The following is a 24,104-nucleotide window of genomic DNA, read 5'->3' on the forward strand; positions in this document are numbered from 1 at the left end:
TATTATCCCATTGACTCTTTTTAAAAAAACTTCATTGAAGGTTGTCTCAATTAAGGTGATACCATTCTGACGGCCCTAATTAGTTGGCCTTTTATTATTGAACGCTTCTGTGACAATGGATGAGAACTGGTAAAATGCAAAAATGAGTTGCAATACATGTCTTTTCTAAATATTCTTGAAACATATCTATTATTTATAATGTCTTTGGATAATCTGATGTCCAAATAGTCAATACTAAACAGTTGAAAATTAAAAGTAAATTTAAGAAAGTTAGTCGAGCTGTTTAAATACTCAACACAATTTTTAGCTATATCTTCATCCCCTCGAAACAAAATAAAAATGTCGTCAAGAAAACGTGTATAATACATGATGTTTGTCATGTGGAAAGCGTTATTGAAAACAAAATGTTTCTCCCAATAAACCATAACGGTGTTGGCAAAACTCCCGCCGCAAGGTGAGCCCAAGGCTACACCCTGCTTCTGCAGGTAAATTTAGTTTTGGAATGAAAAATAATTATTGGTGAGAATAATGTCCAACAACACTTCCACAAGATAAATTTCCTGACTAGTTGCCCCTTTACTACTGAGGAATAAGCTGACTCACTTAATGCCCTCTGTATGTGGAACTGACATATACAGTTCTCTAATGTCAATTGTTAGAAAGTTGTTGACAACATCAATGTCCAAACTATTAATGTTTTGTAAAAAAGCCCAAGAGTCTTTACAGACTTGTGGCTCAGAAAGTAAATACTTCTTCAAAATACTGTCTACAACTTTGGCACAAGGGTATGTGATGGACCCACGACCATCTATCAGTGGTCTTATGGGCGAGTTATTAAGGTCCTTATGGATTTTCGGAATAGCAAACATGGTAGGGATTTTTGGCCATACCATAGTCATATAATTAAATAAGTTGACGTCTATTTTAGATTCTATAAACAAGTCGTTTATGTAGCCTTTAATTCGATTATAGGCTACATTCACCTCATTGATTGATGCTTTACTGTAGGCGTCACTACTTAATAAAGTTTGTACTCTTGCAGAGTAGTCAATTATATCAAATATAGCCAAACCCCCACCCTTGTCTGGCTTAACAACTCTCACTTTCATTGACTTCAATGTTTGCAGTGCCAGAAGTTCTTCACGTGTAGTGTTAGCATCGTGTGTTTTACCACAAGTAAAATTCCTATAACCGTTAATAAAATATCTTAGATCTAACTCAGTGATAGTTTCAAAAATATTTAACATAGGATGTAAAGGAGGGTTAAAAACACTCGGCACCCTATATAAGGAGCCCACTTCACCATAATTACTAAACAAAGTTGACACATTTAGTTTCCTTACAAACAGCTTCAAGTCTTTAATTGTTTGAACAATATCAAGGTGTCGACTAGGGAAAAATGTGTTTCCTTTAGCTAACAGTTCGATTAAAACTGGGTCAATTTCAATCAATGAGTAATTAAAGATATGAAAGTCACCAGACATGATTTTTAAAATTACAACCCCATGTTGCAAAACATTTATCTCCTGCATTTGTTGTTCACATGCTGTTTGTTTTTTTGCCCATGGTTGTTGTATTTTTTGGGGGTTGTGCCTGAGTGGACAAAGTTCAGAAAATGTTGTTTACTTGAGCTATTGTCTTTTAAAGCAGCCTCTTGTTGATTGTTGTTCAGACCTTTATTATTGTTAGAACGAAGCCGTTCACTTCGTCTGACTTGTTCTTGTTCAGTATCACAAATAGGAGTCACTACTGAAACAGTAGTGTTAAGCACATTAAAGTCGTTCCTTTTATCACTCTGAACATGGTGGTTAGAAACAGAAGTACCGACCTGAGCCATAGAAGGCTTAGGATACGCTAAGCCATTGTCATATGCTGCACGGTCTCTTTTCATTTTTTTGATTTTGTTAAATTTTAACCTATCCAATAATTGGTCGATACTAGAAAAACATCTGTCATAATCATACTTGTATCTAGGAAAATCAGTATGGGAGATGATAAATGAATTAATGTCAGACACTTCTCTAGTTAATTCCTCTATTTGAATTGCATAATGCTTTAACATTAAATCCATTAAAGCAAACCCTTGTTGGTCGAACAGAGAATTAAGTCCTAAATGGAATAAAGAATCAGCAATAAGGCCAGTAGGATACTGATAATGCCTTAAACCTTTCCGAACAATACGGTCTTTAATGCATTCTTGAAAATAACTTGTTTCTAGCTGGAGCTTCTTCAATTTGAGTAGTTTTATGCCCAGCAATTATAACTGTTCAGTAATAAAAAAAAGACCAACCTGTTGTTGCTCAGCGTTGTCAGCCAGTTGCTCCACAATGTTCTCTTGATTGAAACACAGTTTATGCATGTCTTTTATCCATTACTGGAGTGGTGGTGCACTAATAAGCCCCAAAATGCCATTCTGTCTTACGTCTAATGTACTGGAAGAGTTGACAAAACCAACAGGCACACGACTCAAGAGCTGTGGTTCACTTGGTACTGAGACACCAACCGGAGCGGCAGCATCTCTGACCGCTCGATTCTCCTGGTTCTTATCTAATGAAGGCATACTGCTGTCATCAGATGGTACGTTCAAATTCCCGACTTGTTGCTGACTAAATGGAGGGAATAAACTGCTAGTATTAGCGGTACTTGAATCAGCTGACGTTGGTTGCTGTGAATCCAAACGAACAGCTAATTTATCGACTCGTTGAGATAAAGCGTTTATTAATGCTTTTAAATTTAAAAGTTCAGTTTGTGTTTGACTAGGTCCAAACAAACTTGGACTGTTTGCACTGCTTGAATTGCCAGAAGCCATTGAACGTGAACAAACAAACTATAAAAAAGCACAACTCCGTAAAACAAAAAAGCTCTGTGAGTCAAGCTCAAACACTGAAAAAATTCAAAAATTTAATGAAGCGCTTTTCGTCACCTTCAATGAGGCAACTTCTTCAGATATATTTCAAAAAACAAGTTCTGTTTAAATAGAAATAAGAAGTCACAGGATCAAGTTGAATGAATGTGTTAATACACTTAAAATAGTACATATGTAAAAAATATATGTATAAAAAACTTTAAAACAAGTCAATGAATGAATAAATAATCAACGTACCGCTACTTAAACATATATCCCTCTTCAACTAACTGTCCAGTGTTATGGCCACAATTTTACTTAAAAAAGTAACATATATGTAACCATGCTTTTGCAGTGACTAAAAGTTTTTATCTACATAAACTTTTTAATTTTAGTAGACACGCAATATTACAAGACTCATTTAAGCCAGGTTCGACAAAGGCATTTAATCTAATTTGCCATGCAAGTTCACGTTCTTCTAGCAACAAGTTTAAAGGGTCACCACGAATGTCAAACTGAATTTGATCTATTGCCCTAAATATAAATTTGTGACCTTCATTCAACATACTATGTTTGGCAAGTGCGTTGTCGATTTTATTTGTTCCTATTGCATAATTGTGTTCATAGATCCTATCTCGGAGTCTACGCTCCGTTTTCCCAATGTAAAATGCTCTGCAAGATGTACACGTAGCAGCATAAACAACCAGTGAAATTTTGATCCTTTGAATGGGATACATATATATATATATATATATATATATATATATATATATGTGTGTGTGTGTGTGTGTTTGTGTTTTATATGGATATATATATATATATATATATATATATATATACACAAATACACACACACATATATATATATATATATGTGCATGTGGAAAAAAAAAAAAAAAAAATATATATATATATATATATATATATCACTGAAATTTTACTTTACCAAAAATCACAGCAGCAAGATCAGAACACCGAAACTGGATATCACCAAACTGTCACATTCTTGAAGCTTACATCAATGAAAAAACAGCTGCAAAAAAAAAAAAAAAAAGGGGGGGGGGACTGGCAAGCCCCACAGCACACCCTGCCTATTATATATACCAACTTTGAAACTGCACTACAGTGAGGAAAATGGCACGTTTCTTAATCTTCACTGTAGCGTGATCTCCATTCAGAAGCTCTGAGTGCTGTCAGACATGGGGAGCAGGTGTTTTGTTGATGTAAATTTCAGGAATGTGATGATCTGGTGATGTCCAGTTTCAATGTTCTCTTCTTGGTGTTTCAGTAAACTAGAATGTTGGTACTCCAAAGGAGACCCATATATATATATATATATATATATATATATATATATATATATATATATATATATATATATATGGTTTACTATTGAAATTCTGAATCTGCTTGGTCGACCATTCAGAATTTCAACCAAAAATGCTGAATTTGGAATTTTGATTCAGTAATCAAGGCAAAAATGAATACATTGACATCCTTAGTTCCATGTATTCGACATAGCAGGAGGTGATGTCAATCACCTCCTGCTATGCACATTAATGTACCATTACACTCTACAGTCAATGGTATGTTATTTCTACTATTTTGCAGGATGCTATGCTCTATGTGGGGGGTTGTGCCCCCAACACCCCCTGCACGTTATATATACCATCTCTGAGATTGCACTACAGTGAGAAAATGGGCTAATTTCCTGTTCCTCACTGAACTGCGGTGTCCCTGCACAATGCTGAACCCAAATACTCCAACTACACTAGCTGATCGCCATAGTATAGCCTATACATTTTAGTTTGACATTCTGCCAACTTGAAAACTGCCATTCGACCACATTCTGGTCGACCGATGCAGTTTCCAATTTTATATATATATATATATATATATATATATATATATATATATATGTGAGTGTGTGTGTGTGTGTGTGTGTTTATACATTTATATATGGTTTACCATCAATATTACAAAGACAAAATAATTTATCAAAAGAATGAAATAAAATTCCAAAAACAAAAACAATCCCCTGGATTTAATAAACTCCATGCAGGAATAGTGCTATTTCTGCATGGAGTGAATTGTTTCCATTTAGCCATAGCTTTAACAGCAGCGCGCCTTGAATATTCATGAAGGTGCATCACTACTAAGGCTAAATGGACATGAACACTACTGAGTGTAGAGGGCATATTTAGGTATTGCATGCACATCTAACATGCCCCCTGCACTCAGAAAGTGCAGCATGGCACTTTTTGAAATAAAATGAGTACTTCAGTGTCCGAAGGCACTGAAATGGATAGGGGAGCAAGAAAGCAATGCAGTAGGCCAGACATCGCCCTGCATTGTAAAAGTGCCATATGGCCATACTCCTCAATTGTACAGCTTTCCGCAGAATGCCCAAATCCCTGCCTCACATACCTTTCAACCGTCTAGAGCAAGAAAGCTGTACAAACACATAAATAATGGGGGGACAAAGGCACAAAAATAGGGACATGTTTTAAATATTGCACTTACAAAACCAGAAAGTTGATAGACTAAAAGGTTTGCAGTAGCATGGACTTCCTGAAGGGTATGAAGACTGAAAACCCAAATGTCTGCCATTTTAAAGTACCACACGGCCATAGCACTCAACAGTACAGGCTTCTGCAGAATGCCCAGATGCCTGCCTCACATACCTTTCAACCGTCTAGAGCAAGAAAGCTGTACAAACACATAAATAATGGGGGGACAAAGGCACAAAAATAGGGACATGTTTTAAATATTGCACTTACAAAACCAGAAAGTTGATAGAATAAAAGGTTTGCAGTAGCATGGACTTCCTGAAGGGTATGAAGACTGAAAACCCAAATGTCTGCCATTTTAAAGTACCACACAGCCATAGCACTCAACAGTACAGGCTTCTGCAGAATGCCCAGATGCCTGCCTCACATACCTTTCAACCGCCTAGAGCAAGAAAGCTGTACAAAGCCATAAATAATGGGGGACAAAGGCACATAAATAAGGAAATGTTTTAAATATTGCACTTACAAACCTGGAAAGTTGATAGAATAAAAGGTTTGCAGTAGCACGGATTTCCTGAAGGGTATGAAGTCTGAAACCCAAATATCTGTCAGTATGTTCTTACTTAAACCTCAAGTGATTTGTCAATGAATTGCTAGAAAACTACAGTCATACTTCCTAAATTTGTAAGAGCAATAATTAAAATATGTCCCTATGTGTCCCATCACAATTTCCCTTACTGTGACTGACAAGGAGTACAGATACGTGTAAATAAAGTGGGTTTATTACTTATTTTTTCCATTCTAAGGTACGTTTAAGCATAGCTGAGTGGGTATGCTCATTATGGCCCTCTGTTCAGCATTGCTGAAACATCTCATAGGAGATAAAATAAAAATAGACAGCTGAAATTCTCCTATCAAGATAGCTTAGTGGTTAGAGTCCCAGCTTTGCATGCGGGTATTCACAGTTCAATTACCTTGACAGGCACTTTATTTTTTACATGGGAAGGCAGTGTTAAATTTATTATTTTAATTCTAAATTATCTAGTAATTGATATCTGTCAACCAAGGTAGAGTAGCTGGTCTAAAATGTAAATGTGAGTGCATATAACATGTGAAATCACCCTTGTATACACAAGTGTCCCATACAGTATAGTCCCACCCCATTGGTAATGTAATGAAAGCACATTGAGGGACATCATGTAAAGTAAATCATATACACTTACTAATATGTCAATAACGATTAATGAAGTCATAACCTGATATTTATTTAAAATGAAAAGTGAGCAATGGTAAGCAGTGCTCAGCTATGATTTGTTGGTGTAAGAATTGCATAAATATGAATGCTAAGCAGCAGTCAGCTCAGCTAAAAAGATTAGTGCACTGTTAAGCAATACCCAGCAATTACCCTTTAAGCACTGTTCAACCCAGTTTAGCGGGTTTGTGCACTGCTTAGCTGAGCTCAGCATATTCAAAATGGTCCAATGATGACAAAGGGTGGGAATATGGCCTTATTTAACCTATGCAGATGGGAATACAGCCATAACCTGTTTAGTTTGATCTCTGCAGGAACATGTCTGGCATTGGAGAGGGAATGCACTTTTGGGTGGGGCGTCCTGGAGTCCAGGGTCATGGCAGGGCTCCTCATAGAACACCATGACAGACTGTTGCAAGGCCAGTACAAGGGCTCTCAGTACAAAACAGAGGCATGGGACTGTCTGGCATGCATTTTTACCAGTGTCACAGGAATCCCCTGAACTGGTGAGCAGGTATGGCATCATTATGCTGACCTAAATCATAGGAAGGGGGAGCTCTTGGCCCAATGCATCCATGATACTCGAGATCCACATGTTCCAGCAGTTTATAAGTATCCCAGCTAGACCTGTACCAAATGCTAGCCCGAGTATGTGATAGACAGGTATGCATAATGTTTATTTCTCACTCCTACAGCTGCAGAAGTGAGGGCTATGAACATCGAGACCTATGCTGACAGACTGACAAGGATACACAGACAGGATGGTGAGTACGGATCATCTTGCACTACATAGTGCCATAAAGTAGAAGGAGTACATTGTTTAATGCCAGTAGGCATACTGTGTATTGTATTAATGAATAAAACACATTTATCACACTAATACTTATCCACAGGATGTCTGTTAATAAAAGTGTCTTTTCACTATAATAAAAATATACAACAAACTGTTGTGCTTACTCTGGAATGTTGCTGTAGAAATAGAAAGTGTACAGGTTCTTAACAGCAAATATGGCATTGACAGCATGAAATAACTGAAGCTGTTCTGGGAAACAGCTATTATGCATTTCAGTCTTGTGTTATCCTTTGCTTTCCAGATTATATTATATCAAAGGAAAAAAATAATCCATGACCATAGGGAAGAACCAACACTGGATTGTAGACCAAGATAGTTTTTAATTACAAAAGTTCTCCGATTACACGAGTCACAGGAAAAAAATCACACGAGTCACAGGAAAAAATCACACAAGCGCTTTCGCTCAGGCAGTCCTGAGCTTTATCAAGTGTTACAGACATTTTATGTTGCAATGCCTAATATATATCCTGGTAATTACAAACTTAATTGAAAAAACCTGGTATTCAAGTGCTCCAGTGATTTAAAGCTATAAGCTAAAAGTAATTTTCATTACATCAACTAAAAATAAAATACACATATATAAATATAAAAATAAAAAAAACAACTTTGAAACATAGGACTTCACAGGTGTCAGAGTTTAAAAATTAAAAATTCACGTTGAGCTTAAAAATCATTAACATCTATATTGTATGTATTGGATAACTTACAAACTTGTTTATGTTGTTGAAGGGCACTGTGTTATTAGATTCAATTAATGTTAAATATTATTTAGTGAACATTAATGTTAAATTTAATATTAGAAATAGTTTTAAATTAAAACTTTAAAGCAATAAATGCTCATTCATTTTATATGATGTGTGGATGTATTTTTGTGTTGGGGATATATAATATGGATTTATTTAAAGACAAATTGTACTCCTTGAGGAGTACACAGTTAGAAATAGACTATCTGAATGAATGTGTGAGAGTCAAGCGTATCCCGAAAGGGCTACGCTTGTTTAAATTTCCCAACAATGTCCAGCATGGTACTAGTTACTATTTTAAATTATGTGAAATCTTTGATAAAGCTGGGCTGGAAATGCTTGATGTGATGGTGGGAGAATATGAGTTAAAAGCACAAGCACTTATGAATGATTTAGATGTTTTAAATAACAAATTAACATCTAGTTCTGATTTCAATGCTTTCAAACCAAGTTATGACAAAGTTTTTGACAATGTTGATATTTTTTGTGATAAGATACTTAATAGGAAGCTAAGAAAATTAGAACGTGATTTAATAGATTACAGAGATGGTTTGGCTTATCCCACTCCTAATGGTTATCATAGAGGTAGTTCTTCCAAGACACCCATTACCAACTCAGATAGAGCTAGTGACATGCATGATGAGTTAGAGGAACCCCCTAGAAGGAGTGAAAGATTAGCAGAAAAAAGCAGGAAGGGGAGTAACAACCAGGATTTTCAACGAAACCCCGGCCAGACCGGGGTTTGGGGACAAAGGCAAAGGCAAACACCGAGGTCTTGGAACACTGGCCGCTGATTGATCCTCACCCCCCAGGGGTCCCCAGATCCATGGAGGAACATTACACTGAACATATTCCTAACCCGGATTCACACACTCACAATCCTAATAACACTGAGGGGAATTGTACCATCTTAAGGAAAAATAATTTTGTTATTTACAACTACACTGATGTGGCCCTTGATGAAAACGCCTTTGACGTTTTCACACGAGGGTTGCAATTTGTTCCGACTAAACCTATGAATATAACACAAGCCTTGGTAGAGTTAAAACTGTTTACTAGAGGTCTGAATTTGAATTTAATTTTTAAAGGCCAAACATTACATGAAACAGGCCCAACGCGTACTAGTCTTTTTAACCCCCCACTACACCCAATAATCCTCTTTTTTGAGAAATTAGTGGAGAATGATTTTAGAAAATTATACAAGAATCAAGAAATTTTGCTCCATCCGAATTTTTCAGAACAGGAAATGAACTTCATAAAACATCTGCATGAAGAAAAAATCAGGATCATGAAACCTGATAAGGGTGGAGGAATTGTTCTTATGTTTTCTGAGGATTATGAAGCCCATATCCATACCATGCTACAAGATGACGAACAATATGAGATGGTTTCACGGAATGAGATCAACATCGCCTTTGCTGAGATCAATTATTACCTCAATGACCTTTTATTACAACAGGCCATTAATGAGAAGGCATTTAACTATCTTCATGTGGAAAAACCTAGAATACCAGTCATCTTTGGGATACCGAAAACTCACAAAGGAATCCACCCTCTACAATTTAGACCGATTGTATCAGGGGCAGGAGGAGTGACTGAACCTCTGGGAAAATTCATTGACTCAATGACCAAAGAGTATACATCCTTACTCACTCACGTCTGTAAAGATTCCTGGCACTTTTTGCGTGACATCCCCACCTCCTGCTTTTCACCAGATATCCTGATGGTTACAGTGGACATAAAAGACCTCTTTTCCAGTATCCCCCATCAAGAAGGTTTGGAATGGTTTGCTCAATTTCTTGGTCAAAAAACCACCCTTAGTAATAAAATGTCCAATTTACTCACTGAATTGATGGAAATTGTTTTGTCTAACAATTTCATCTTTTTCAATGGTGAATTGTATCGGCAGCGTAAGGGTGTAGCCATGGGGGCATCGTGTGCGTCTTTTTAAGCAAATGTAGTATTACATATGTGGGAACACACGTTTTTCCTAACACCACCTTGGGAAGAGCACATTCTTTTTTACAGACGTTATTTGGATGACATCTGTATCTTATGGTCTGGCTCTGAGGAAGATCTACTCCAATTTTTTACCCACATCAATTCAACTACAAATTTTCTACAATTTACACACACTGTGGATTTACATGAGCTTCACTATCTAGATGTCACCCTCTATAAAGATTACACTCAAAAAACTTTTCATTCCAAACTACACCGCAAGCCAACCTTTTCCAATTCCTTTTTACATTTTGAGAGTGCACACCCTTTATACCAAAAAAGAGGAATTATTAAGGGACAGCTCATCAGAGCAAGTAGAATATGTAGCACACAGAATGATTTTGAATTGGAGGTGGAGTTCTTGCGGACTTTGTTTTTAGAGAGAGGTTACCCTCTGGAGTTATTCGCAACCTTAGCTGCAGAAGTAAACTCTGCACAGCACTCTCTATATACACCAATATTAGGGGGTGGGCTTGAGCTCGTGCCTAATATTACTTCAAATACAGAAGCTCCTTACATCAACAGTTTTGCATACACTTATTCCTCTAATTCTCATGAAATGGAAGAAACTATCTTGCACCATTGGCCAGTTTTGGCCCTCTTTGAAGAATTAAAGGATTACATACCATCCAAACCTAGCTTTGTTCGTAAAAGAGGAGCCAACTTAAAAGAAATATTTGAAAGAAATCAAGGAACCAAGAAGAGAGTCAGACAACCAAGGCTGGGCACATTTAAATGCGGTGCTTGTGCCCAATGCCATGCCATATCAAAAGAAATAGCCCCCTACCTTCCATCAAGAAACTACAAGGTACATCCAACAGGTTTTTACACGTGTGGCACCAGAGGGGTGGTTTATTTGGGTCTATGTACCAACTGTCAAAGTTTCTACGTGGGCAAAACAGAGAGGGAACTAAGAAAACGAATCTACGAACATCTTTATGATATGACCAAGAAGAAGGAGACGAATGCCTTCTACAAACACTCCCTCTCTTGCCCAGAGCCCAAAATCCAGTTCCTGGTCCTTGAACAAGTAGAACCAGATGCAAGGGGTGGTGACTGGGAATCTACCTTAGGCTACCGTGAATTACTATGGCAGTTGAGGCTGAACGCAGGGAAACCGCCTGGCCTAAACGGGATGATTAGTATTAAACCAGTCTTGAAGCTAAGAAGGGCTAGGCTATAGTTTTTGGACTTGGGACCCCCAACACAAAAATACATCCACACATCATATAAAATGAATGAGCATTTATTGCTTTAAAGTTTTAATTTAAAACTATTTCTAATATTAAATTTAACATTAATGTTCACTAAATAATATTTAACATTAATTGAATCTAATAACACAGTGCCCTTCAACAACATAAACAAGTTTGTAAGTTATCCAATACATACAATATAGATGTTAATGATTTTTAAGCTCAACGTGAATTTTTAATTTTTAAACTCTGACACCTGTGAAGTCCTATGTTTCAAAGTTGTTTTTTTTATTTTTATATTTATATATGTGTATTTTATTTTTAGTTGATGTAATGAAAATTACTTTTAGCTTATAGCTTTAAATCACTGGAGCACTTGAATACCAGGTTTTTTCAATTAAGTGTGTAATTACCAGGATATATATTAGGCATTGCAACATAAAATGTCTGTAACACTTGATAAAGCTCAGGACTGCCTGAGTGAAAGCACTTGTGTGATTTTTTCCTGTGACTCGTGTGATTTTTTCCTGTGACTCGTGTAATCGGAGAACTTTTGTAATTAAAAACTATCTTGGTCTACAATCCAGTGTTGGTTCTTCCCTATGGTCGTGGATTAATTTTTTCATTGGTTATCGTTCTTTCGTTTATTGCTTTCATTATATCAAAGGAATAATACACAGTACAATAACGATCTTCCATGCATGAAACTGATGATTGCAAGGTCATTCTGTCCAACCCAGATAGTATTAGTCTGAAATCAGTCAAGCAAAAAGCAGGAGTTCAAAACGCACAAAGCACAAACTATATAAATCAAAAGAAAAATGAGCTTGAGGAAACACTCAACCAAAATAAACGTAAAATACTGTTTTAATATTGTAAGCGCACGCTTTCGGAGGGCACAATGTCTCTCCTTCCTCAGACAACAAATAAATGAATAAAAATTCAAAATCAACCAAGGTTAAATAACCAATTAATAAATTAACTAATCAACTAAAATTAAAAACATACACCCAGTTAATTTCATTACAATTGACAACAGCGTTAAAACTAAAATGCCCTACTACATTCTGAACAACAATACATACTGAATCAATTTAAACCAATTCTATTTAAACTTCTCTCGAACCTACTTAAGTATTTTAAAATAAAATAAATAATGAAAAATCATTTAATTTACTTAAAAGTTTAGAATTGGTTTAAATTGATTCAGTATGTTTTGTTGTTCAGAATGTAGTAGGGCATCTTAGTTTTAACGCTGTTGTCAATTGTAATGAAATTAACTGGGTGTATGTTTTTAATATTAGTTGATTAGTTAATTTATTAATTGGTTATTAAACCTTTGTTGATTTTGAATTTTTATTCATTTATTTGTTGTCTGAGGAAGGAGAGACATTGTGCCCTCCGACAGCGTGCGCTTACAATATTAAAACAGTATTTTACATTTATTTTGGTTGAGTGTTTCCTCAAGCTCATTTTTCTTTTGATTTAAAAAGGAAGAGTTCCCATGTAGCTCAGTATGATGGAAAGCAGCACTGGTGTTCATTTTGCACACCCAGACATGTTTTGAATCCAGGGAGAGGTACTGAGATGTGTGCATATATACACAATAAAACCCCTGAATATTTGTAGAAACAGTCAAAAAGTGTTAACAGATATTTTCCCCACAGGTCTCACCGGTAAAGAAATGTGTGTAGTAGCTGTATGAAGGGTATACTAATACACCTGAATATGTGTAGAAGCAGACAGAAAGTGTTAACAGATATTTTCTCCACAGCTCTTACAGGTAAAGAAAGGTGTATAGTAGCTGTATGAAGGGTATACTAATACACCTGAATATGTGTAGAAACAGAAAGTGTTAATGGATATTTTCTCCACAGCTCTTACAGGTAAAGAAATGTGTATAGTAGCTGTATGAAGGGTATGATAATACACCTGAATATTTGTAGAAACATTAAGAAGGTGTTAACAGATATTCCTCCACAGGTCTTACAGGTAAAGAAATGTGCGTAGTAGCTGTTTGAAAGGTATAAGCCTCCGGGCTTAAACAGCATGATTTATCTTAAACCCTTTTTAAAGGCAAAGACCCTTAAACACTGAATTTGCTGCCTTTTATAAATTTTGGTATACTTTAAGTAACATGTGCTTTTTATTGAATGATGTCATTTTAATGTGATTCATTGTATTATTTAAATGTAGTATTGGTTTGCATATTTGAAGTCTGAAAATGTGGTGTATCCATGAAAGTGCTTACTTTATTAAACATTTTTGTTTTTTAGCCATGTTACTTCCATTGTTGTTGTTTTTTAACAGAGTTTTATTGAGAAGTACTGCCGTGAAAAACAGAAGACAATACAGTTGTTAATGGACTTTCTATTCTCTCCCCCCAACCGTCATCTGCATCTAAAATTATTATTCAAATACTACGGGTATGTTGTTCTCAAAAACTATTGTTGGGACATGTGTTCTATTATTGTTCATATATTTCATTGGTTTCGTATTAACATACCTTGTTCAAGTAACATTATTGGTGGCCTGTTGTTGTCAATGTTACTTGCGTGCCATTAAAATGTTTACTGTTGTTCCATTTATGCATGTGTTCTGTTTGCTATAAAACTGTTTCAGATCTGTTGATTTAGGTTAATGGGAAAACTCACACATGCAGTTATAACTAATTTTGAAATGTGTTTTGTCATGACTAACCAATATATCCTAGAAAACCACAACACCATAGCAAGTTTGGAAAGGTGATCTTGGCGGTTCCACCTGTCCCACTCCATCTGGCCATGGCACCAGGCGTCAGTACATCTGGGACCCAACCTGGAACATCCTCCTCTGTTGGTCCTGCACCACCTTTGGGTGGAACGGCATAAGGGGAAAGGGTCTGTCCCCCCCCCCCGGGAGCGGGCCCTGAGAGGAGCCCATCACCTGCCAACAGTTCCGGGGTATGGTGCACAGCATCATCTGCTCAGAGTTGGGTGGAGAGCTGTGCAAGATGGAGGGCTGCCTGATGCACCTGGAGGGGCAGGCTGCCCCTCTTGTCCAGCCACCAGCACAGCCACCTTTGGGGCAGTGAAGGTGCAATGGTGACTGCCCACAGGTGGGGACCTCAGTTCTACTGTATCCATTTGGGGGATCATGGGCCTCTGAATCCCAACCACCCTCCCCATCCCAGGTGTTTACCCCTCCCCTCAGGTGTCATATACCACCCCTGTCTGCTGTCTTGTGTGTCTTGTCTGTATGCAAATGCTACCTATCCTACCCAACTTACCTCCCCAAACATACCCACAGCCCTTGCCCAGCATCCCACTCTCACCTAAAAAAAAGGCATCTGTCCCACAAAAAATAATTGCCCCATACATAGCTCTATATTTTGCCCCCATGTATAGTGAACATAATCAATCTATCCACAAATTATTCTCCAAATGTCTGTTGCCAACACCCCTCCCTGTGGGGTGTGAGGCTGTAAGTTCCAAATTCTACACATTATCCACAGCTGTTGCTGCAGAAGAAATGTAGAGCTATGGTTCTTTCCTACACCTGTCCTGCAAATCCCTAGCTGGTTTTCCTAATATTTTACCCCCTGCTTGCCCCCATTTCACCACTTTCCTATCACCCTTTTTTCTTTTCTTTAAAAGTAGTGCGGGTGTATGCAGGAATAAGCGGTGCTAAGTGAAGCTAAGAGGGTTTAACCATCTTTTAGCATTGTTTTGCTCCATGCAAAACCACACAAACCCACTTACAACTACTTAAAAGTGCCTTAATCACTCTGCCCCCATCATCCCTTGTTCTGCCCAGCAACAAAATAATCAGCTCTGCAAAGTCACGAACTCAGGGTGCTATGCACTACAGTTACAGCAATGTAACACTATACCTTCTGAGCTGTGATCATCTGTAATACTTTTACAGATATATCATGCATTCTGGTCATTTAACATTATTGAAAAAAGTCAGCACTTCCAAGTCTGGCACCCAGGACCTTGTGCACAACAATCACAGCAATGTACCTGTACACCATCTCAGCTGGTGTTCTTTTCACTGTTTTAACAAACATATCATGCACGACAGTCATTTAACATAAGGGAAAAATATATATCTGCGTACTCTTATATACATATATATATGTATATGTAGATACCAGTATATATATATATATATATATATATATATATATATAGATATATATATATATATACATATATATATATATATATATATATATATATATATATACATATATATATATATATATATATACATATATATATATATATATATATGTATATATATATATATATATATATATGGGTCTACTTTGTTTCACTGAAAACACATTTCACTGAAACTCATTTAATTGAAAACTCATTTCACTGAAAATCAGTTGCCTGTGCACAATTCACTGAAAGCTTACTTTACTGAAAACTCATTTGATTGAAATTCATTTCATTCAAAGGTATATGCCCTGTTCTCCACTGTAGTGTAATCCTGGAGTTAGTATATAGAGTACAAGAGTTGTGGGGGGCACAGTCTCCCACATTGGGAGGGTGTGGGGGCATAACCCCCCCACCTATTTTAAATGTTGGAAACCATAGACATGGACACTTACACATTGAATGAATAACTCTTTCCAGAAGATAATATATACCCAAACTATGTGGTGTGCTACACCCCCCACATACCCCAATGTGGGGGGTACAGCCACCCACACCCCCCTTGCTATATATACTAACTCCAGGATTGCACTACAATGGGGAACAGGGCATATACCTTTCAACAAAATGAGTTTCAGTCAAATGAGTTTTCAGTGAAGTGAGCTTTCAGGGAATAGTGCTCAGGCAACTGATTTTCAGTGAAATGAGTTTTCAATGAAATGAGTCTCAGTGAAGTGTGTTTTCAGTGAAATGAAGTAGACCCATATATATATATATATATATATATATATATATATATATATATATATATATATAGATATGTGGGGGGTACAGCCACGCACACCCCCTTACTATATATACTAACTCCAGGATCGCACTACAGTGGGGAACAGGGCATATACCTTTCAACAAAATGAGTTTCAGTCAAATGAGTTTTCAGTGAAGTGAGCTTTCAGGGAATAGTGCTCAGGCAACTGATTTTCAGTGAAATGAGTTTTCAATGAAATTAGTCTCAGTGAAGTGTGTTTTCAGTGAAATGAAGTAGACCCATATATATATATATATATATATATATATATATATATATATAGATATATATATGGGTCTACTTCACTTCACTGAAAGCTCACTTCACTGAAACTCATTTGACTGAGCACATGACTGAAAGCTCACTTCACTTAAAACTAATTTGACTGAAACTTATTTTGTTGAAAGGTATATGCCCTTTCCCCATTGTAGTGCAATCCTGGAGTTAGTATATATAGTAAGGTAGGGGCACAGTCCCCCACATTGGGGGTGGGGGGCATAGCACTCCACATAGTTTGGATATATATTCTCTTCTAAAAAGAGTTATTCATTGGAGTTTCAAGTATCCATGCATATGGTTTAAAATGTATAAAATAGGTGGGGGGTTACACCCCCCACATCTCTCTTACTATATATACTAACTCTAGGATCACACTACAATGGGAAAGGGCATATACCTTTCAATGAAATAAGTGTCAGTGAAATGAGCTTTCCGTGAAGTGAGCTTTCAGTCGTGTGCTCAGTCAAATGAGTTTCAGTGACATGAGCTTCCAGTGAAGTGAAGTAGACCCATCTATATGTATTTATATATATATATATATATATATATATATATATATATATATATATATATATATATATATATATATATATAAAACTAACCTCTTACTGCAAGACATCTGCAAAAAGTGCGGCAAAGTGGATAAAGGCCAAACAATTGTGACATCTTTGAAATATGGCTGTTATATGCATAAAGGTCTGTTAGAGTGGCATGGTTTGCTCTAATGTAATTCCAGATAGATTACTGGTTTGAAACACAAATGAATGTCATTATTTACTGATGTCAATGCTCACATCATTCCAGTGATTTGTCAGAAACCCACAATTGTTATGGGCAACAGACCAAACATATGAGCCACGTATCTGGACAGTGTCTAGACATCTGGACAGTGGAGAGGTATGACTGCAGTCATGTAACAGAATAGTAAAAAACCATGACAGCTGCCAACCATGTCACCCAGCACCTTCTGAACCACAGTAAGACCAGCACAACACATTACCCCTAATCAGCTCTGGGGAATTACCCATATATATCCAAATATATAATGCACTACAGGGATGTAACTGTAGGGAAAAGCAAACATTGGTGCAAAACTATCCACTCACAACCATTTTTACCACAGCCACAGCAACATACCAGTACCCCAAATCAACTCTAGAGTAGAAAGACTGTTTGACCAAACATATCCTGATTGCCAGTCACCCACTACACTGACATATACTGGCCCAACTCACAGTCTACTGGGAATCCTGAGGTATTACAGGACATTTCTCAGTCTGCCCCTACAAACATATACACCTGATAGACCACCAGCAACTGTAGCAGCATGCACAGTTACATAGAAAAAGGATCTATGACACTCACATCTGCTACTCTCCCTACTCAGCCTAACAAACATTTACACACAGCACTGCTACACAATCTTGGCAGTGTGTTAACAATGACCAGACATACATAACTCTCAGCTGTACAAATTTTCACAGAATGCCCAGGGTGTGGGACCATATTCATGGCCACTGCCGCATACCACTTCTAGGAGTCTCCTAAGTCACTGGGATGATACCTGGAGTGCAGTCACTAAATAATGATATACGATACCTCTGACCCTTTTACTGCAAGACATCTGGGCAAAGCATGACATACTTGGGGGACAGGAGTCAGGACAGCAGACATAGCTCACATAATGCTGTTACAAACTGAAACAGTTGCTTGTGTTACAGGCTTTGTTGTAACATAACATCCCTGAATGATTTGATGTCTGAAACACCAATGGACGTCAACTTTTACTGTCTACAATCCTCACATTATCCTACTGATTTCACAAAAACAGACGTTATCTGAGGAACAGGCCAAACATAACAGGCAAACGTCTGGGCAGTCTGTGGACATCAGGACAGTCTAGAGATATGTCAGAAACATATCAATGTCAGACATCAAGTCATGCAGAGAATGCATGTCCAATCAAACCCTATTAATCTAGTAACCCTCTATGTCTATAACACCACTACTTACTTACAATCTTTACCTAATTCTGGAAGTTTGTCCCCCATGTTGTTGGGCTGTCTCCACATGCCCTGTCCTGAGAGGTATTCCCACCTACTGTCTGTGAAACTGTAGCCCCTAAACCTGCATAATATCCTCCACACAGGCAAGGAAAAGGGGCAAGGCCCACATGAAGGACGTAATTATAACTGTGTTGCTATGGCATTGGCTAATGGAAAGACAAAACAGCTGCTCTGGATGCAAGTAGCAAGTGGAAGACACAGATTGGTACACAGGCCATCACCTGCTCATGAGTATTACCTACAAAAGGTAAGCTGCTGCCTATGCAACACAGGTCTGAATCCATCTACACAAAGACAGACTGTGAGTACACAAACCTAACTATTTGCATTGTTGTGAGGAAACTCTTCAGCACTATAACTGGTATGTCAGTCATGTAAGGTTGTAATGGAATGCAGAAGGGGGATGCAATAACATCAAATAGGACACTAAACACTAGGCCACAACAAGACCTGCTGGACTCACATGCTGCTGTCAGGCACCTATGGCCATTCCCGCTTGCCCTGTCTGCATTGACATGAATCTCATCCCTGGCCCCTGAGTCCTCCCAGCAAAGGTCAGCTCAGGTATGACTACTACTGGAGTGTCTGTTGTCCAGTACTGAGTGTGCCAGTACTAGGTCAGCTACCTGGGATGTTGTAATTATTCATATGTCACTTGTTAATGCTACTCTGATGCATATGCTTGTCTTACATATGTAAGAGACTTATATAGGGTATCTACATAGTGCACAGCAGGTGCAGATGTGTGTGTTGAACTGTATGTGATATACTGAGCCCATACCTGACAACTGTCCAAAGTTTTGCAGACTAACCACATGTCTGCCTGATATTTGTAGTCAGTGCCTCATACAGTTGTGTACTGTCTGGCACATCACTGGCAACCCATTAAAGACTGAAGTCATAACATATTAGCATATATTTGATTGTCAGATATCATATCCTGCAGTGTAGACCTATGAATGCAATACCATCTTTGCTGGCAACTAAGTGTGTTTCAGCTAGATTCATAAAGTGACACTATTTACTGGCCTTTGCCCACCAGTGATGTGTGCATTTGTGCAGATGTCTTGCTCTAACAGGAGCTAGGTGTCTTACCACGAAACCCATATCAATGCAAGCATACCTTGTCCTGTAGGATGCTGACATTTGTGCAGTCACTGACACCTGCTTCGTAGCTGTGGAGAGCACACCAACCTTGCCAGGTCACCCATCCCATCATATGTTTAGACCCCAAATGGAGGCCTCCAAAGCCACAGGAGGTGGAGTGTTGAACATTATCATACACATATACACCTGCAGGCTGGCCAAAAGGTATTACACATGGGAGACGTCCCGAGTGCAGTTAACAGTTGACAAAACACCTACTAAAATCATAGTTAGCTGCAGGCCTCCAACCATGACTATGTACATCCACCACACCTATTGGGACCTGCTGGAATCTGTCAGGATTCAACCATCTACCCTGCTCCTGGGAGACTTCAGATACCCAACCATAGTGTGCATGACCTATGCCACCTGAACATGAATGCACATAGATTACTCAGTTTTGTCAATGGCAATGCAGGGAATCAGCCATTCAACACTCCTATGGCAGGTGGAAATATCCTGTACCTGGTCTAACCAACATGAGTCGCCACTGAAGCATCCCTACAGTGTCATCCTCCTTGGTAATATCTGAACACATATCCCTCACTGTTCAGGTCACCATCTCCCCTGCCCACCCCCCTTTACAGTGTCACACAGAAGTAACTGTTCACAAATTACTATAAATCCACTCAAAGCAGGTAGAAGTAGCTGTACAGACAACGTCCCATTTGTTGGAACTAGCAGCAATATCCAGGCTCACACCATAATACTACGTGAGCACCTACATAGATGTATAGACTCAGCAATTCCTGACAGGACAACATCATCCCCTCAAAGTAAGGTAAATACCCATAGTGGACAGCAGCAATACACAAATACCATAATAGGTGGAAATAATTGCTAGACAGGTCTCCACAAGCAAATAAGGTGATTTAGTCTAAGTCTATCTTTGAGTGCAAATTGGACACATCCACCAAGGCCAATCACTAGGCCTACCACACATGCTGCAATTCCAGAGGCAATGCACAAATATGCTCTGTAGTGGTGGTCAATAACACCACATACACATATGGCATAGATATAGCCAACCAGCTGCAGACAGGTGAAGTGTAAACATCACCCCCCCTGTCCCCCCATTGGTAAACATGTGCATGCACAGCACCTGCCCCTCCTCCCCTCATCATCAGGAAGCAGGTCCAAAATGCCCTCTTAAAGGAAACACACAGAAGTCTCCATAGGCCTGATACAATACCTGGCTGCATTCTACATGAACACAGGCATGGGATCTCAGATCCTTTCCGCACTATAGTCAACGATAGTCTGAGCACCAGTGTCTTCCCATCTGCACATTGGACAGCCACTGTCATCCCGATACACAAAGGCGGAGCAATCCACCAACCCAGGCAATCATATGCACATCAGCCTAACTAGCCTGCTCTGCAAGGGCATGGATGGCAATATCAAGGACATTATGAATAGGGACATTGTTAACATCAAAATGCTTGAGCCCACACAGCATGGTATTGTCAAAGGGAGATCAGGCCTGTTAAATCTGGTTGACCTCTCTGAAGTGGTCAACAAACACAAAGATGAGGGGAAGATGGTGAACATTGCCTACCTTTACCTAGCCCAGTTCTCTCATAATAATCCCCCAGGTGGCCAGGATACATATGCCTACACAGCTAGGCACCAACCTGTATGTTACCAGATGGGTAGCTAACTGGCCCAATGATAGTACACACTCGGTCAAAGTAGTGGAACCCACCTCTAGTAGTAGATTCCTCCAAAGTGGTGTACCCCAGGGATCGGTCTGGGGGCCTCTACTGTTTAAGATATACGTATCTGAAGTACAGGACAAAAACAGTGGTCTGTGGCTGACCAGATGTACAGATGCTTGCAAGCTGGCCACTGTCTTACATTCCCCTACTGATGTGAGCATATCCAAGAGGCAGTCACCCAATTAATGACTGGTGCAAGAAGCATTCCCACAAACTGAATGCCAGGAGAGGCATCATTCTCCCTGCTGTGGCAGATGTCATCCACACTAAGTATGACAGTAATAATGTACTGAGCATGCAATCAGGTGTGAGGCGACTTGTGCACCAAGGTTGGTAGCAACCTGACAGTTTCCCACCGTGTGGGCACCATTGCACGGAAGGCTGTCTATATAGCTCACCTCACAAATATGTGTATGTCATCCAGGAACCAGGAGGCCACAACATCCCTGTACTCCACCCTCATTAGATGCATTACCAAGAAAAAATACTCCTTTGGCATGTACCTTGAAAAGTAAATGCAGCAGTTGCAAAGACCACAGCGGATCCTGACAAGGCAATTCCAGGGTCTGTAAAACCTATCCTATATAAGTAGGCTGAAAGCCCTGTCCTTGTACTCAGTCTCATCAAGACTAATAATAGGTGACCTGTGTCTGGCATACAAGGCCATGTCCAAACCAGCCTTGATGGTGTTTCTGCATATCTGTAAGACAAATTGCATTCATTCATCTTGCACGCAAGGCCCTCATCTGGTGACATATACAGTACTTGTTGGCAGGACAGTGTGGTGTCCCACACAACACACTGCCTGCAAAATACACTCCTTCCCCATCTCTAGCAGAGTATGTGTATAGCCTTCTGGAAGAAAAAGCTGGATGACTGCATGGGAAACAGATGAGACACCCCTGGGATCCTGCATGTGTCCTACCTGGACAGGGAAAACAGGTGCTGTCTTGAACATGCCATGTGCAACATCTGGCCAGGCATATAACGGCATCAAGGCCAATAGCCTGGTATCATCTTATGAGTCTATGCATCTAGTACTTTATATGTGTCCTGTATGTATTGCAGACTGTCCTGCAATGTTGTCTGAAATGAATCCCTGTGAGTCTGAACTGTATATGTACTGCAGCGATAGTGTATAGTCCTGTTCCCTTATCTGTTATCATCACATATCATTACACCTTGTCAGTGTGTATGGTCTGTATAGCAGTAAGTTAGCTCTTACAGTACATGCATATGCACTTGCTGACACTGTATAGCTCACTCCAATAGCCTTTGTCTTGGCCACAATTACCATTCTGCTACTAGGCCCATCACACAGTAGGATTTGTTGTGGGCCAGACAGTAGCAGTGATAGAGATGGATTGTGGCAGGCAGAACTATTGTAAGGTCTGCCCTGAAGGGCCCATAGGTGTCACAGCTGTGCCAGACTGTACCAGGAGTGTGTGTGTGTGTGTGTGTGTGTGTGTGTGTGTGTGTGTGTGTGTGTGTGTGTGTGTGTGCGTGCGTGTGCGTGTGTGTGCGTGTGTGTGCGTGTGTGTGTGTGTGTGTATCTCAGCAAACATAATACTACAGGGTATCACTTTACATATGTTGTGTTCCCCTTGCAGGTGAACACAGGGGTTGGTGTCCCTCCCCCTCACAACCTGATGTCAGTGTCATACCAGACTCCCATGACTATGGAGGTCATAGTGAGGCACAGGTGGGGTCATCAGTGCCTGGACCCATGCCATTGTTTTGCATCCCACTTTCACCCACCATGTCCCCACACACAGTCAGTATGCCCACACATGCCCATTCCCCAGCAGCCATGGATAGTGGACAGGTTAAGGGTGGTGGTATGGAAAGGCTAGTGTGTTGAGTATGGTGAGTGTGAGTGTAGACACCAGCTATGGGCAGAAAACAGGCGAGGTCACACACAGGCAGATGGACAAGGGTGCTCAACAGAGGACTGCTGCCCATCAAGCCCCTGACGCAAGTGCCATGGCAGGTGTCAACAGATGCATGTTATGGTCCATCATGGAGGCACAGGCGTGTACTGACTTCAACACCAGACAGATGCTCAGGGTGGTGCATGCAGTGCTCCCTGCCATGCTTGGTGACCTCCATGGTAGTTGTGATGCCATATGTCATCCTGCCAATTTGTGGATAGACAGTAGGGTGAGACATTGTCATTGCTCAACTGTGCATTGTCTGTGCTTGAACATGTGGTGGGAGTAGGGCATTGGCCAGTTGGACGTAAGTTAGCAACATGATCAGCTGTGAGCCCACATGTTCATGCACATTCACAGTCCCATAGTGGCAGTACCAATGACACTACTGGAGGGAGGGTGTTTTCCATACCACACCAGAACAGGCCATATGCACGTTGTTCAGGTCAGTCCCATCATGGATGCAGATCCAGCAGACAGCAGTCACCATCAGGGAGTAGTACTGTATCTGTCCTTGGGCCTTGGGATGATAGTGATACTCCTGACAGAAATGGTTACCAGATCCCTGCTAGAAGATGGTGAACCATAGATCCTGCCATGTACGGTCC

Source organism: Protopterus annectens, chromosome 7.part0 (genome assembly GCF_019279795.1).
Source record: "Protopterus annectens isolate FY-2018-M chromosome 7.part0, PAN1.0, whole genome shotgun sequence".
NCBI lineage: Eukaryota > Metazoa > Chordata > Ceratodontiformes > Protopteridae > Protopterus > Protopterus annectens.